Source organism: Panthera uncia, chromosome E1 (genome assembly GCF_023721935.1).
Source record: "Panthera uncia isolate 11264 chromosome E1, Puncia_PCG_1.0, whole genome shotgun sequence".
NCBI classification, from domain to species: domain Eukaryota; kingdom Metazoa; phylum Chordata; class Mammalia; order Carnivora; family Felidae; genus Panthera; species Panthera uncia.
The window spans coordinates 32,974,036-32,992,588 of record NC_064814.1 but is presented as its reverse complement, the minus strand read 5'-3'; the positions used below and the strand labels follow the sequence as shown (position 1 = coordinate 32,992,588).

General features: G+C 37.5%; 1 long non-coding RNA gene across 1 annotated transcript in view; it reads left to right on the top strand.

Moving 5' to 3' along the window:
* Positions 1 to 3,425: 3,425 nt before the first annotated feature.
* Positions 3,426 to 18,553, top strand: part of LOC125926764 (uncharacterized) — a 73,540-nt gene continuing 58,412 nt past the window's right edge. Inside the window, exons 1-2 of the long non-coding RNA XR_007459162.1 lie at positions 3,426 to 3,486; positions 5,761 to 5,793. This is a non-coding gene — a long non-coding RNA (uncharacterized LOC125926764). The remainder of the gene's footprint in view (positions 3,487 to 5,760; positions 5,794 to 18,553) is intronic.

The following is an 18,553-nucleotide window of genomic DNA, read 5'->3' as shown; positions in this document are numbered from 1 at the left end:
ATGAACTGCGAGATCATGACCAGAGCCAAAACCAAGAGTCAGAGGCTCAACCAAGCCACCCAGACACCCCTGGTTTTCAGTTTTTAAAAGTGATATTCATTAGTTTAAATATGTTTGTGAATGTAGAGTTGACTTTAATATTTACAAGGCAGTTGTCCAGAGGCATTTATGATTTCCCCAGTTTAAAACAAAGAAACAAAACAGCAGCAACAACAACAAAAATAAAATTCTATAGCATAAATTTGGTCAATGTAGAGAAAAATCAAGTTGCAAAGAGAGAAGCAAAATACAAGAGAGCCAGAATCTTGACAGTTCCCCTGTATCCAATGTCACTTACTTCCTGAAATCTGGCTGGCTTCCAGCCTGAGATAACACTTTACCCACATAATAAATTCCCTCTTTAGCTTTAAGTTACCTCAGGTTGGTTTCTGTTACCTTCGTTAAGAGTCCTAATACATATATTTATGCTGAACTATTGGGTAATGCATATATTTCATTCCATTGTATGGATCCAGTGATTCTCAGTTAATCTTTTTGATATCTTACTGGTATCATGGGTCTAAGAATCCTTTTGTGAAAGAAAAGTATCTGAACCAGTCGGATTCCATCTGACTTTTGCAAACAAGATTTCAGGGCTGAGTGAGCACTCCAAGTAAGGAGCATCTCTTACAGAAGGCTTCCCCTTCTTATTTGGGTGGTCCGCAGGTTACAATGTGCAAGTAGATTTAGGTGATAAATGAAAAGAGTAAAAAGATTTTCAATATACCAGTCCTCTGCAACATACATAGTAGCTCTTTCTTTGAAGCCCTGTGCTGAAACCAGATGCTTAGTTTTATGACTTCCTTCTCTCAAACAACAAGATAAGAAGAAAAACATACATAAGTCAGTTAATGTTATCAGGAAGTGATTATTAGTTTTGTTGAAATCACAATGCCTTTGGGGTTTTGAAGGAAAGTACTAATTTAAACCATTCTTGAAATGAATAAATATTCAAAAAGTAGTATATAAACTTTGCTTGCCTCAGGCTAACATTAAGTATTTATGACTCTATCATGTGTGTTCTTCTTTGGAATTTTTCCTCTTTCATCTGAAAACTGATCTTTCACCTGCGTACCCTTTAGGAATCAAATTTAGATACAAAGCGGTGACAGCTTGGATCTTGCCCTCTGTATAATAAATCAACTGATGCAACTCCTTTCCATTAAGAACAGCTCACTAATAGCCGAGTGGGCATGCTTTAAATTAACCTGATATACAAGAGTCCATTCAAGTTGTAAATCTATGGATTATAGTCTCACCATATCTAATTCTATATTTTGTAACAGTCCCTTAAAGGGTGTACATTTTGTAATTAACATTTTAGCAACATCAGGATTGAAATTACATATAGTGTCTCAAAATAGTCTGTAAACTCCTTGGAGCCTGAAATGTCTTTCCTTTCTTTTTACCTGTAGCAACTGCATGCTGGAGTAAATTGGAGAGTTATTTAGTAGTATGTGGAGTTGGATTAATAACAGTAATGGGAGAGTTGGGCCAAAAGAGAATAGATGAAACAACATGGAAAGAAGGTGATACCAGGCTTTGCAAATGAGCAGAGGCCAAGGGTAAGGAAAACATGGAAAGGACATGAGGGTAAGTATGAAATTCTGTGCATCCTAAAATAAAGTCAAACCTATGATTTGGAAACTGGAAAATTTCTTGAGACCCACTCTTTTGGGGGCTATGTGGTTTTCAGGATTGGGTTGATTCGATCTGCTTAGTGAATCAGAATGGCGGTGAGGGGAGATAAAGGAGAAGGCGTTGCTATTAATTAAAGATTCATGATTCAGCTGCTTGTGATGAAGTGAGGATGTATGTGTCTGAATCACAAATTCAGGTGCACAGGAAATACAAGTTTATTTTCCTATAATAATTTCTATTTTAAGCTTCCATTCCATCAGGTGTATCCAACAGGACATAGTAATAAAACTGAAACCACTATAGGTGTCTCAGGCAGGAAGGGATTTAATATGGGGAATAAGATGCTTATAACTCTTTGGAAAGCGCTGGAGAAACAAACAATTGATTATGATGTTAGCTCTGAACTAAGTCATACACAGCCTTTATTATGTTGAGATAGGTTCCTTCCATACCTAATTTGTTGAGAGTTTTTACCATAAATGGATATTGAACTTTGTCAAATGCTTTTTATGCCTTTATGGATAAGATCATACCATTTTTTTAAAGATTTTATTTTTAAGTAATCTCTACACCCAATGTGGGGTTCAAACCCACAGCCCCAAGATCAAGAGTTGCATGCTCTACCAACTGAGCCAACCAGGGGCCCCCATATACTTTTTGTCCTTCATTCTATTAATGTGGTGGATTATATTTATTGATTTGTATGTGTTGAACAATCCTTGCATCTCAGGGATAACATTTGATCATGGTGTCTGATCCTTTTAATGTGCTGTTGAATTTGGTCTCTGGTATTTTGTTGTGGATTTTTGCAGCTTTATTCATCAGAGATACTGGCCTGTAATTTTCTTTTCTTGTAGTGTCCTTGTCTGGCTTTGGTATCAGGGTAATGCTGGCTTCAACATAAGTTTGGAAGCATCTGTCCTCTTCATTCTTCTGGAAGAGTTTGAGAAGGATTGGTATTAATTCTTCTTTAAATGTTTGGTCATATTCACCTGTGAAGCCATCTGGTTCTAGGCTTTTCTTAGTTTGGAGGTTTTTGATTACTGCTTCAATCTCCTTACTTTCCATAGATCTGTTCAGATTTTTTATTTCTTCATGATTCAGTCTTGGCAGATTGTATGTTTCTAGGAATTGATCCATTTTTTCTAGGTTGTCCAATTTGTTGGCATATAATTTTTAGTAGTCTCATGATCCTTTTTATTTCTGTAGTATCAGCTATAAGTCTCCCTTTCATTTATAGTTTTATTTCTTTTAGTTCCCTCTCTTTTTTTTCTTAGCATAGCTAAAGACTTGTCAATTTTATCTTTAAAAAAAAACCCACTTCATTTTATTTATTTATTTATTTATTTATTTATTCTGTTGTCTTTCTAGTCTCTATTTCATTTATGTCTGCTCAACCTCTATTGTTTCCTTCTTCTGCTAACTTTGAGCTTCATTTGTTCTTCTTTCTCTGGTTCCTTGAGTCTAAATTGTTTACTTGAGATCTTTATTTTTTCTTTAAAAAATTTTTTTTTAATGTTTACTTATTTTTGAGAGAGAGAGAGAGAAAGAGACAGAGTGCAAGTAGGAGAGGGGCAGAAAGGGAGGGCGACACAGAATCTGAAGCAGGCTCCATGCTCAGAGCTGTCAGCACAGAGCCGGACACGAGGATAAAACTCAAGAACCACAAGGTCATGACCTGAGCTGAAACCAGATGCTTAACCGACTGAACCATTCAGGCACCTCCTTTTCTTTTTTTCTAATGCAGGCATTCATTGCTATGAATTTCCCTCTTAGAATTGCATTTGCGGCATCCCATAAGTTTTGGTAAGTTGTATTTCCATTTTCATTTGTCTCAAGATACTTTTTTATTTCCCTTTGATTTTTTCTTTGATCTATTAGTTGTTCAGGAGCATGTTCAGTTCCACATATTTGTGAATTTTCCAATTTTTCTCCTTTTATTGATTTCTGGTTTCATGCCATTGTGGTCAAAAAATATACTTGATGTGATTTCCACTTAAATTTGTTAAGATTTGTTTTGTGATCCAACATATGATCTATTCTGGAGAATGTTTTATGTACGCATTGAGAAGAATGTGTATTCTGCTACCACTTAAAGGAAATTACTCTCTCAGGAAGGATTTCAAAGTTACAAATCAAGAAAATCTTGTAAATAAACCCACCAGCTTTATTACAAAGGGACTATTGCAATCATCCTATTCTCTCTCTCTCTTTCTTTCACTCATGTCTCTTTCGAATTCACCCCACTTTCTCCAGCTGCAGCTGCAGCCACCACATCTAGGCTGAAAGGTCACAGAACAGAGTGCCCTAAATCTCCTTGTGATGATGACAACAGATGCGGCTGGCAAAGTCGAGGTATGGCAGAGAAATTAGGAGAGAAGTAGAAATTGGAGACTGAGGGAGAGAGCAGGTGTTTTCCTTACTCTTCCTTCAGAGGATATTCCCCAGAGCAGATTCTACATTATGAGGTCCTGGGTGCCTACCTATTTCCTGCAGAACAATGAAATTTTGTCATCCTGCCATTCCTCTTAGTGCCATCTTCTTCACAGCTCCCTTGTTTCTCTTAATACCCACTCTCCCATCGCCAAAAACTCTATTCTTACTTTTTGAAGGACAGTGACAGAGTAGGTCTTTGGGGCCACCCCCGGAGCCAGAGCTGTCCTGTCCCTTCCTCTTTCACTTCCTGTTGCGAACAATAAAGGCCATTGGCATAGGGGTGATGGGAAGTGGGGGAGATGGGAGGGTGGAAGGGGGGAATAATCCTATTCCTCTTGCTCAGACTTGAAAATCCAACTCAAAGGATACGTCCTCCTCAGACCTTCCACAGTCCCCTCTTCCTACCTTACCTCACCTTCACCATTCTTTCAGCTAAACTGTCATCCTCCCCCTGAATTTCTGGAATGTCAATTACTCTTCTTTTACAGTACTGATCACCTTGAACCTTATGACATCCTTTAAACCCATGCTTCATCTCCCTTGATAGACTGGTGACTATGAGCACTGTTTGGGCAGGGTCTATGTATGGTTTATATCGATGTCCCCTACAGCACTTAGCACAGTGCCTTTGGCATAGCCGATGCTCAGTAATGTTCAGGGAATCATCCACTTGGCCCTTGCTCCACTACAATTGCCATTCTCCTGAAGTTTGAGGCTCTGTACATGCTCATTGCAACTCTTTTACCTACTTGGAAACCTCTCTCTGTCTTTCCACTCCCTTTCTTTATTCTTTCCCTCTGCAAAGATTCTCATCACTTACCCTTGCTTCCCTGCCCCATCTTCCAGTTAAACCCAAACAACGGCTCCTTTAGAAATAGGTCCTTTCGGTACCTGCTGATCTCTCTTTCTACCTCCTGCTCTTCCTGAGGTTTATGTCCTTAGATCTACTAATACAGACTGCCCTGGAGGCTCACTGTAACCAGATTTTACTTGTTCAAAAATGATAGGCAGGAAGGCCTCAAAGTACAACTTGCTCCCTGTCTCACCCAGCCTTAGAGAGGGCTCTTCTTGGAACAGAGCCCAACATTAATAACCTGGTGGAAAAGGGAGACAAGGTAACTGCCTTATAATCATGGTGCATTAGCCTTTTTATGTAACTTTTTCTTGTGAGAGGCAAGACCTAACTTGTTCTAGATATAAATCCATATAATAAGCCAGGTTCTACTGTAACATTTACCCATTTGCTAATATCAAAATACAAAATTTGAAGTTATGAAATGTGCCCATGAGGACTGAATACTATCAGTTTGAGTTTTTCTAGTAAATGCATAACACACACACACACACACACACACACACACACAGAACTTTTAAGAGAAAATTCTAACCATGACTCTGCGCTATAATTAGAGAGGAAGTGTTTCTGCCACATTCTACCAGTGAGATTCTTGGGCTTAGAGAAGTCTGCTGATGGGTTCAATGGCCTACAGCAAGAAATTGAATCTGGCTAGATCACTTTGTATAGTAAGTGAACTTTCTTTGAACTCTCATCTCTCACTTTCTTACACATGACACCTTTCTTTGAAATCTCATCTCTCAGTTTCTTATATATGACACTTAAATTTCCATTTTTTCCCTTCCTAGGAAGAAAAATTTCACTAGATGATGTGCTGTTTGGTAAGTACACTGCACATCAATATAACTTAGCAGACACAACTAGTAGCCTACCCCAAATATGTGCTCTCCTTCCTTACTAACAGGACCCTATGTTATTGGGGGCATCAATATACCCAGCTAAAAGGACAGCTTCACTTAAAAAACTTATGGCCTCATGACTAAATTCTGGACAATTAGGTAACAGCAAAAATGTTATGAGGGACTTGGGGATAGACCCCTTAGAGGTGAACTTAATCAGCTGGGAGGCAGTCCTTTGCCCTTCCTCCTTTTTCTTGTCTGGAATGTGTATGTAATGGCTGGATTCCTCATAGCCATCTTGGACCATCACTAGCTAAGCACAAAGATGGCTGATCTATAACCTAAAAGGAACCCTGATGTCTGATAACTATGGTGCTGCCAAATCAGCCCTAAATATATACCTCCTTCTAAACTTCTTTCACATGAAAGAGAAATAAAATATGTTAGCTAAACCATTGTTATTGTGAATTTTCAGTTATGTACATCTGAATCTAATCATAACTAACTCTAATAACAAATTTTGTTGAGTTCTAAACAGACAAATTAGGATTTCCTTAAATCTTTCTTCCTCTCAAATACATTATAAAGTAACTGCAAGCCAAACTATTTAATATTTAAATAATATCCTTGAGGGTGTTGTGACTTAAAGAGACATGAGGAAGACTCTGAGATGCTGATAAAGTTTGTTTCTTCGTCGGGTGTCTTCATTTTGTGAAAATGCAGTGAGATGTATTTGTGATGTGCATATTCTGTATATATATTTTATACATCAATAACAAGTTTTAAATATATCCATAGTAGCTTTGTCTTTTTGAGTGGAACTACTAATCAGTTTAGTTAGGATTAAAGATTTTAAAAGGTTAAGTCTTCAGAGAACTGTGAAGATTAAATGAAATAATGAATGTAAATGATTCACTTTTAACCTATTGAGTCATGCATCTCATGAATATTTTTGGAGAACCTACTATGCACCAGACACCCAGGGTCAGCTATTACTATTAGCCCTAATGTAATTGCTCATTTGTGTTCCTCCCATAGACTAACTAGCTTCATGGGGACTGAGACTATATGTTTTGCTCATGTTGTACACATAGCTTAACACAATGCCAAGCAAACAGTGCTTCTTAACATAATGAATTACCGAATGAATATGTTATAGGTTAAATAACCTCTTACAAACCACTAGGAGAATGTACCTCAGGTTCAAACTGACATAGAAGCTATCTTTTAGAATTCATTTGTAAATTAGAAGCAATCTAGGGCTCTTCAGCATCAGTATTAAATCAAGAACTACAAGTAAAAATTCCAGCAATTCTCTTAACGCTTCAGAAATTATGTAGTCCAAAATATAAGAGGATGAAAATCATAATGCAATTATCACAAGAAACCATCAAAAGCCCTTAACTACACTAGTTAAAAAGACTGGAACAGATTAACTTCTTGATATCATAATGAAAATGCAAACACTATGACTAACACATACCATATCAAAATAGAACATTTTCATTGCATGGCAAGAGAGAAGAGATGTCTGTGTTTTAAGCAATCAAAGAACAAAATTGAAAATGCAAGCAACTGGAAAATGGCAGTCCATAGAAATTCCTTGTTAAAATACGGTAAATGTATGACTATAAATTTTCTATGTAATTTAGAATATTCTCCTTGGTGGTTTAAAAAATTTGTCTAGATTTCAAAAGGAGAGAAATATCAGTTTGACATCTATAGGAGACCTACTTTAGGGGTACATACTCAGTCCACATCCCTTTCTGTGAAAACTGTCTCTGGGTGCCTGGGTGGTCTCAGTTGGTTAAGCAACTGACTCTTGGTTTCATCTCAGGTCATGATCTCACAGTTTGCGAGTTTGAGCTCTATACCGAGCTTGCACTGACAGTGCAGAGCCTGCTTGGGATCCTCTCTCTCTCTCAAAATAAATAAAACAACTAAAAAAAAAAAAAAAGAAAACTGTCTCCTTGGCAAAAGGGCAAGCCTACACAACCAATTTTGTCACACAATACGCCAACCACAACTTATTGGACATCTGGAGAACTCTTCATCTAAGCTGAACCAATCAGAATCTTTCTCAAGACAATCTGAATTAGTAGGTCTTGAGTCTGTAGGTAGTGGTGAGCTAGAGCTTCTAGAACTCAAAGGTCAACTAGAGTTGAGGCTGAGATTAACACCAAAGCTATCCAAAGTTTCACAAAAGCCAAAATTATGAGGGAGCAGAAACTGTTAAGTAAGCAAAAGAAGCCTACTTGAAAAAAAGGAAAATGGAACACATATGCAAAAAAGTACAGAGACAAGGCACTGTGAGTAGGGTGCAGGGTGGAGGAATGAGATCTGTTCCTGAATTTTAATTTCCTATGAAATCTGACTGACATTGTTTCATGCTTTTTAAAAAATCATTAATCAATTAACATTCCTGTCCCTGACCAGTGTCCCCAATCCTACTTTTTATTTGAACAAACAGCACCTACCAGTTGTCAGACATGCATCAAGGAAGGCTTGTAAAGTAAACAAAAGAGAAAAAAATCATAGTTATTGGGGTCCAGAGGGACTATTATAATGAACATATAACAGATAACTATAACAGAGTAGTAAATGCAATGATAGAGATGAATGTAAGATATTATGAGAAAAAAAATACCTTACTTGGCTTAGGGTTAGCCTCAAACAACATTTTATTCAAAGTAGCTTGAGTGAAGTTTTATATCTTGCAACCAAAAGAACAAAAGAACCTCTGTTTGAACATCTTATTTAAATATATTTATATTGTTTCCCCATGACCCCCACCTCCAAGGAGTGGTTAAGAATGCCAACAACCTACCTAGGTTAGAACTTAGGCCCCACCACTCATTAACATATGACTTAGTTCATATTACAGAATCTCTGTGTGCATTTTTTTCTTTTACCTCATGGGGTTGCTTGAAGACCCAACGGGTAATTCATATGCAGAGCTTTAGAAGTATGCCTGATATTTGATAAGTGGGCATCAATTGTCAGTTGCCATTACTGTTGTTGTTGTCTTGTTGTGGCTGTTATGTTGATCTTTTGTTTGTTACAATTTGAAACAAGTGTCAGCTGGGAAAGCCTGGGTGGCAGTATTTGCTTGTATTGATTGCCATGTTTAAGGTGGTCCTCAGCTTTGCTAAACTAAATTGTGTTACCATACACAGAGTTATGTTCAGGTTAGCCATACAGATAAGTTGATATAGATATAGGTATTGATATAGATATGTAGACATTAATGTATTAGTTATTTTATCATGACAAATTTTATTGTCAAATAAATAGGAAGTTTTGGTGAAGGTAATGGTTCCACTGACTCCATTACCAGAGATCCAGGCTAACCACTCTCTTCCATTAACATATTCTCTTTACAAGCAGGAAAGAGATTTTTTCCTTAGTAATAATCTCAAGCCAGGCCTGCTCCCTGAGGGTACACACAGACCACTTTGATTGGATTTTGGGTATGCTCAACTCTTCAATCTTACTTTAACAGCAGATTTCTTAGATCTGTCATTCCTGCTGATGGGTAATCTCATCCATTAAAAGAACTTTTGAGTCTAATTTTGTTTCTCAGAAGGAAACATTAACTTTAGCTTTAGTCTTACAATCATCCCCAATATGAAAGATCATGTCAACCTTTTATTTTTTTTAATTTATTTTGTTTGATTCATTTATTTATTTAAAAAAACATGTTTATTTGCTTTTGAGAGGGAGAGGGAGAACGAGAGCGAGAGCAGGAGAGGAGCAGAGAAGAGGGAGACGGAGGATCCAAAGCAGGATCTGTCCTGACAGCAGCAAGCCCAATGTGGGGCTCAAACTTATGAACCGTGAGACCATGACCCAAACCGAAATCAGACACTCAACCAACTGAGCCACCCAGAAAATCTAATGTAACTTAAGGATCCTCTTCCCAGAAAAATGCTCGATAAAATAGTTTTGTATTTTAGAGAGAGAGAAAGCGTGCAAGAGTGGGAGAGGGGCAGAGGAAGAGAGGGCGAGTATCCCAAATACACTCCACGCTCAGCACAGACCTTAATGCAGTGCTGTATCCCACAGACCTGGGATCATGACCTGAGCCGAAATCAAGAGTCAGACACCCAACTGTCATGTCAACCTTTTAAACATAGCTTTATTCCACTTTAAGTTACTATGTGTTTGGGCCATAATAAAATGAATTAATATTCCTCAAGATGAGTTGAGGCTAAAATTGTCTTCCTCCCATCATCTTGGAATCCTTGCTATTTAGACATCTCCAGAGGAGCAACTGCTTAAAGCTTTGGCTTGTCTACATGAGAGTGCTTGGCACTTAAGTATGCTTTAATAGCTATCACTCTACAGAACAGATGTTTGTGTGTTTCGTGGGCATCATAAATATTAAGAATGATGTTATATGGCTTGGAAAGCACTTCCCATTAATTGTTAATGCTCACTATGTGGATATGAGAGGGAGATTCCTTGGGGGAAAATCAAGATACATTATTATGTCTAACTTTACTGTATTTCAATTTCAAGGCAGAGGTTGAAGAGATTTAGTCACTGACTTCTTGAATATCACATGAAAGTTCTAATTAATGTAATGCTTGGTGTCCCTTGTTCCTTACAGTTCCATAGTGAGATATGTAATGTATAACTATAACAGAGGTGTGGTGGAAGAAGGCAAAGGTGGATTTACAGGCCAGTTCTACCTCTTCTTGACTCAGTCATTATGAACTTAATTAGCCTTTCTGAATTTAGCTATTTAACCTATAAAATAGAGGCTAATAACACCTACCTCATAAGGTTGTTATGATAATTTAATAAAAAATATGTGTAAAGATCTTAGGTCAGTAACTCGATTACGGTTAATTTTGCTTTGTCGTCAAATTAGAGATGCTGTGGACTATGCACCAAAAATGGCCAATGTGTGACTAAATTCTTTGAGTTTTTGGCAACTTCAGATGGCTCAGGATTTCTCATATAGAAGGCTTTGCCCAGTGAGACTACAGATTCTTCGCTGATATCCCACATGCAGGCCTATTGCCTGTTGATCTTTCCTTGTTGCCCATGGCATTTATTCATTCATTTATTGAGGGCCCACTAGAATCATGAAGATTAATATGGTCTCTGAACTAAGCAAGTTCATAGTCTAGGAGGGAACAAAGATGCAAAAACAATGACAATATCATGTGATAAGTATTATCTCTAATCAAGGCAAAGTAGAAGGCTGTAGAAAGACAGAGGAAGCACACAGTTCTGTTTAGCTGACAGACACAGCTGTATGAAGAAATGAGAAATCCAGGCAACAATAGCAGGCAACAATACATATGGGATGCCATGAAAACCAGAAATGTGCTAGTTAACTAAGGTTTCTGTACAAAATTACTTACCTTTCTGGTGAAAGATAATTTGGTTTTGCTACCACCAAAGAAAACAATGCTTTCATGTGGAAATTAAAAACAAAAAACAGGGGTACCTGGGTAGCTCAGTTGGTTAAGCCTCTGACTCTTGGTTTTGGCTCAGGGCTCTATGCTGAGAGCATGGAGCCTGCTTGGAATTCTCTCTCTCCCTCTCTCTCTCTCTGCCTCCCCCTTCTCTCTCTCTCTCTCTCAAAATAAATAAATAAACTTTAGGGGGGTGTGGGTGGCTCAGTCAATTGAGTGTCTGACTTCAGCTCAGGTCATGATCTCACAGTTTGAGAGTTCAAGCCCCATGTCAGGCCTGGCACTGACAGTGCGGAGCCTGCTTTGGATTCTATGTCTCCCTCTCTCTGCCCCTCCCCCACTTGTGCTCTTCTTTCTCTCTCTCCCTCTCTCTCCCTCAAAAATACATAAACATTTAAAATTTTTTTTAAAAAATAAATAAACTTTAAAAACAAAAAAACAGAGACCTTCTCTCTAGAACTGACCTATGTCTGTTGATTAGTTTTGCCATGAGCAGCTGCAGATGAAGTCAACTGAAATTCTGAAATCAAATCATGCATAACACCAAGCTGTTTTTTCTGGAATGAATTTTAAACTGTTGAACAAAGCCTAAATTTTAAATTCTTTGGTATGTCTCCCAAGTAGTCTGATTCAGTAAATTGCAAAAGAAAATAGAAACGAGAACAGGAATTACAGAAAAATGAGATTTCTTTTTTCCAGAACATTGACTCTACTTTGGCCAGTGAGAGTAAGCCTCTTTTTTTAAAATATAATAATAAAAATATTGGTTTCTCCCTAACTCCACCTAATAAATGTTGAATAAATATTTTAACTGGATTTTTTTTTCAAGAGGTACCAAATTATTAGTCTATCTGGGACACTCTTGTGTCTCAACCTTTCCCTGAAAGACAAGTGGAATGGGAAAGGCATCACAGAGGAGGTGACTTGTTGCTACTTTTGGGGATAAAGTTTGGGAGGAGGAAGAAGAGAAAAAGAAATGCTCCCTCTTTCCCCAGATTGCCCATATGAAGGTCTCTGATTTCTTACATATGCTGTGTTCTCTCTTTAGTATGGCCTCTCCTACATCTGCCCATTTCACCACCATGCTGGTGAGGTACAAACCATTTGCTTTGCAAGGATTTCTTTTTGGAAATTTCGCCTCTCTCTCTGCCCCTTGTGGGATGCTCTCTTTCTCTGCCCCTTGCTCACTTGTGCCCTCTCTCTCTCTTAAAAAAAAAAGAAAGAAACTTTCCCAAATTGGCAAACCTGCTGAGGTAACTGCCAAGATATTTCTTAGCACATTGTTTTGACCTAAGGTTGTTGTTAGGATTCCTATGTGGTGTTGGATGTTTATTAGGCTCGGGCATGTGTGGCTTTGGCATATCTGCATCCAGTAGAACAATGTAAGGGAAGAAGAGAATATGGCCATTAGCACAGGAATTTAGTTAGTTGCTCTTTTAGGTACCAAGAAGTAGAATCCAGGATCCTCTTCCCTTGTGTTTCAAAGAAAGAGCTTCCCTTTAAATCCTAAAGTGGGGAAAGTGCCTCCAGGTACTAGTTGCTATAAGTCCATTGCTCCACAGAAAGCAGCCAAGGACAGCTGAGTAAGGCTGATGGTCTGAGTGGGGTCCCTGAGCACCAGACTCTGTCTTCCCCATGCTCAGCCAAAAGGTAAGAGTAAAAGCAAAGCCTAGAATTTGACTGCAGCCACGTTCTACTCTCACTGCAAATCCAGAGTCTGCACAGGGGATTTCATCTCACTCCTTTATGCCTTTAGACTCCCCTCATACCCTGGCTAGGTGTAGATATAACTCTTTATACTATAGGCCCTGGAAACCCCCCACATAGAGCAAATTCATATCTTCCTAACTCCTAAGCCTTTTCAGTTTCAAATTCCTCTGAGTACATCTGTAATCTCTGCACCTTAGAAGGTCACAAAAGTAGGTTTTATTATGGCCTACTAGGAAAGTTGGGGAAAGTGAAGGGGCCCTTTAAAATCATAGAATATCAGTGCTCTCAGAGGATGGTGTCCAGCCTTCTCATTGTACAGATGGGTAAACTAAGGCCCAAGAATATAGCTTCTCAGTGAAGGAACTAAGATTCACACCCAGGACTCTTCATCTGAATGCACTTTCCACTCTTCCACCCTGACTTCCATACAAAAAATGCTGCTATAGAAATCAGAACATTATAAGGAAGGAAGATTTATATGGCAGGCTGGTATGGTGAAAGAGCCCATGAGTCAAAGTGGGAAGAATTGAATTTGATTCTGATTATAATTACTGGGTATATAATGTTTCTGAATCCAAGTCTCACTTTTTCCATCCACAAAATGGGCTAGTTCTATTATAAGACTGTTGTGAAGATGAAACCACTTTGTAAATCACAAAACATACAAATAAGGAACTCTACATAAAGGGTCTGAGTTGGGGAGAAGTCAGGAAGTGATACCTTACAAGTTAGGTATTAGAGGTCTGAAATTATGTGCAAAGTGTTTTGTGTTTGTGCATTTTTCTGGGAAGAGGATCCATAAGTTACATTAGATTTTTGTTTCCCAGAAAAGATAATGAATAGTCACTGATTTTAGTACTCAACACCACTATCATTGATCTGAGAACTGTTCTAGTTCTACAGAAAGATGAATAAAATGTAATCCTTATGCTAGAGAAACCATTTTTGAGGAATTCATAAAATTGCCAGATAAAACACAGGTTGCCACTTAAATTTGAATTTCAGATAAAAAACAGAATTTTTAAAGTATAAGTATGTCCCATGTAACATTTATCTGAAATTCAAATTTAACTAGGAATCCTGTATTTTTATTTGCTAAATCTAGCAACCTTAGAAATTTACTCTCATCAGCAGAGAAAAGGTGACTTGTGTTTCAGTAGGCTTGCCTTCCAGATCTTGTTGTAACACTTTCCGGTTGGCAGAGAGTAGGATGGGGATGATAATGTGTTCAAGAAGCAAAAATGGAAGTCACGGTGGGGCACATTAAAGATTAGACACCTTAAGGACCATTTTGAATTAAAGCATGTTACTCTCTTGATGCCATAGCAGGAAAAGATTCAAGCTTTGTGTAATCTGAAATCTATAAAATGTTGGGGACTCTCTTTAAGAAAAATAATGCAAAGTTGCAAGAAAAAATTTAAGTATAAAAATATATGTTTATTTAAATGAGAAAAAAACTCACAATGAGCTATTGGAGCCTTGATGGCTCCAGAACAGATGGAACAGAGCCTGACACAACTTCCAGAGTAAATCTGGAGGTAAATTGTGATTAATTTCATTTGATTCCAGTTCTTAGCACAGTGGCAACTACTTATTCCCCACACCTCTGCCTCACTGTAGGGAGACATGTATGTGTTCTTGGCAGCTATGCATGGTGTGACCATTTTACCAAAAGGACCCTGTTCTCCAAATATCAGGGATCTGTGCTCTAATCATTGATTATTGTTTATGATCACATATGTGCAGATAATGAAACTGTGGCCCTTATTTTTGCACACACATATCCCATTGTTGCAAGCCCCCCCCCCCTGCTGGCTGAAATGATTTTTAGGGGACTTAATGGGTCAGTACCTTTCTTTCCCCTTATTTTTTCTTTTTAGCCATTTTGGTAGCCACACAGTGAAGAGTAGGATATTCAAAAGCAACCACATATACAGGGATGCCTGGCTGGCTCAGTCAGTGGATCATGTGACCCTTGATCTCAGGGTCACGGTTCAAACCCCACACTGGCCATGGAGCCTACTTAAAAGAAAAGAAAAAAAAGAAAAGAAAAGAAAAGAGAAGAGAAGAGAAGAGAAAAACAGAAAAGAAAAGAAAAAAAAGAAAAGCAACCACATACACAGAGGAAATTAGAAAGTCATCATGTGTGCCCAGAGAAAGTTACAGGCTAAGAAAGAACCTGAGAAGATCTTATGTGTACATCTTATGGTAATCCTTATCACAAACAGAGCCAATAATAATAACCATGTCCCCTCAAACTAGAACCTAAAACAGCAAACCCTGGTAAAGGAAGAAAATCTAATTTCCAGAGTTACCACTTATTAGACTCTAATTATTACAGTATTAGATTCAGTGTACAACTTTCAACAGAAACCACCACAAGGTATACAAAGAAACAAAATAATATGGTCCATTCAAAGGAAAATAGCAACAGAAACTGTCCCTGAAAATCCAGTGATGGTGAATCTTCTAGACACAGACTTTAAAACAACTGTCTTGGGGTGCCTGAGTGGCTCAGTTGGTTAACTGTCCTGACTCTTGGTTTCAGATCAGGTCATAATCTCATTGTTTATGAGTTTGAGTCCCATGTCAGGCTCCACAGCTGGCAGCATGGAGCCTGCTTGGGATTCGCTCTCTCCCTCTCTCACTGTCCACCCCCTCCCCCCACACACACTGTCTCTGTCTCTCTCAAAATAAATACATAAACTTTAAAAAATAAAATAAAATAAATAAAACAACTGTCTTAAAGATGCTGAAAGAACTAAAGAAAGATATGGAGAAAGTCAAGAAAATGATGTATGAAACAAAATGGAGTATCAACAAAGAGAAACCTTAAAGGAAACCAAAAAGAAATCTGGGAATGGAAAAGTACAATTGGGGTGCCTGAGTGGTGCAGTCAGTTGAGCATATGACTCTTGATTTCAGCTCACAGTTCATGATATCAAGCCCATGTCAGGCTCTGCACTGACAGTGTGGAACTTGCCTGGGATTCTCTCTCTCTCTCCTCTCTCTCTCTCTGCTCCTAACTGCTGCCCCTCTCAAAATAAATAAGTAAACTTTTAAAAATTCTTTAAAAAAAAAGAAAGAAAAAATGCAATAATTAAAATGAAAAGTTCAATAGAGGGATTCACAAACAGATTTGATTAGGCAGAAGAAAGGATCTGTGAACCTGAAGATAAGACGATGGAAATTATTGAGTCTGAGAAATACAAAGAAAAAAGATTGAAGTGAACAGAGCCTAAGGGAACTGTGAGATATCATCAAGAGGACCAACATATACATTGTGGGAGTCCTAGAAGGCAGAGAGAAAGAGGCAGAGAGAATATTTGAAGAAATAATGGCTAAAAACTCCCCAAATTTCATGAAATACATGAATATAAACATCCAAGAAGCTCAATAAATGCCAAGATGAACTCAAAGAAACCCACACCAAGATACATTATAACACTGTCCAAAGACAAAGAGAGTATTTTGAAAGCAGCAAGAGAGAAGTAACTTGTCACATATTAGGGATCCTTAATTAGATTATCAGCATATTTTTCATCAGAAATCTTGGAGGCTAGAAAGCAGTGAGCTGATATATTCAAAGTGCTAAAAGTAAAAAAACAAAAAACAAACAAACAAAAAAAAACCCAGTCAATGAAAAATCCTATATTTGGCAAAACTGTCCTTCAAAAGTAAGGGAGAAATTAAGACATTCCAAAAAAAAAAAAAAAAAAAAAACTAAGGAAGTTTGTGACCACTAGACCTGCCTGCAAGAAATACTAAAAGGAGTCCCACATCTTGAAATGAAAGGGCACTATACAGTAACTTGAAGCTATATGAATAAAGATCTTGGTAAAGGTAAATACAAAGGCAATTACAGAAACTGGTATTAAAACAATGGTGTGTAACTCCACTTTTTGTTTTCTACAAAATTTAAGAGACTAATACATTAAAATATTATTTGTTTATGTTTTGGGATACATAGTGTATAAAGATATAAGTTTACAACAACAATTAAAAGAGGTAGGGACAGAGTTGTTAAAGGTGCAGAGCTTTTTATATGTTATTCCAGTTAAGCTGGTATAAATTCAAACTAGAGTGTGTTATGACTTAAGTTATAAAATGTTAAATGTTGGAGCGCCTGGATGGCTCAGTGGTTTGAGTGTCAGACTTTGGCTCAGGTCATGATATCACTGTTCATGAGTGCAAGCCCCATACCAGGCTCTCTGCTGTCAGCTCAGAGCCCACTTCAGATCCTCTGTCTCTCTCTTTCTCTGCCCCACCCCAACCTGTGTGCACTCTCTCTTCCTCTCAAAAATAAATACTAAAAAAAAATGTTAAATGTAATCACTATAGTAACCACACACACACACACACACACAAAACTAGTTAAAGAATATACACAAAATAGGGGCACCTGGGTGGCTCAGTTGATTGTGCATCCAACTCTTGGTTTCAGCTGGGGTCATGATCTCACAGTTCATGAGTTCAAGCCCCACATCAGACTCTGCACTGGCAGCATGAAGCCTGCTTGGGGTTCTCTCTGTCCCTCTGTCTCTGCCCTTCCCCTGCTTGTGCATGCTCTCTCCCTCTCTTTCAAAATAAATAAACATTTTGAAAAATTAAAGAAAAGAATATACACAAAATAAAATTATAAAGAAATTTGAATGTTTAACTACCAAAAAAATCAAACTAAACATATAAGAAGACAATAATGCAAGGAATGAGGGTCAAAAAAGCTATAAAGCATATAGATAACAAATAACAAATGACAGAAGTAAGTCTCTCCTTACCAGTAACTATTTTAAATGCAAATGGATTAAATTCTCCAATCAAAAGACAGATTGGCATAATGGATTAAGACACATGACCCAACTACACACTGTCTACAAGACTCACTTAAGTCCAAAGACATAAATAGGTTGAAAGTGAAAGGATAGAAAAGGCTATTCCATGCAACAGTATAATGGTTGCATAATGTATAACATCAGACAAAATAGACTTTAAACAAAACAAAACAAAACAAAAAAAGGTTACAAGAGAGAAAGAAGGACATTATATATAAATAGGAATTTTAATACAGCAAAAATATAACAATTATAAACATCCATGCACCTAATGACAGGCCATCAAAATATATGAAGCAAAAATTGAGAGAACTGAAGGGATAAATAGACAATTCTACAATAATATTGGAGGCTTCAATATCTCATTCTTGATAATGAATAGAACAACTGGATAACCACATGCAAAAAAAAAAAAAATGAAGTTGGACTCTTACCTAACACCATATACAAAAATTAACTGACAATGTCCTCAACAAGATATTAGACAACTGGATCCAACAACACATTAAAAAAATTATTTACCACAACCAAGTGGGATTTATACCTGGGATGCAGGGCTGGTTCAATGTCCGCAAAACAATTAACGTGATTCATCACATCAATAAAAGAAAGGTCAAGAACCATATGATCCTCTCAAAAGACGCAGAGAAAGCATTTGACAAAATACAGCATCATTTCTTGATAAAAACCCTGAAAAAAGTAGGGATAGAATGATCATACCTCAAGATGATAAAAGCCATATACGAGCGACCCAATGCTAATATCATCCTC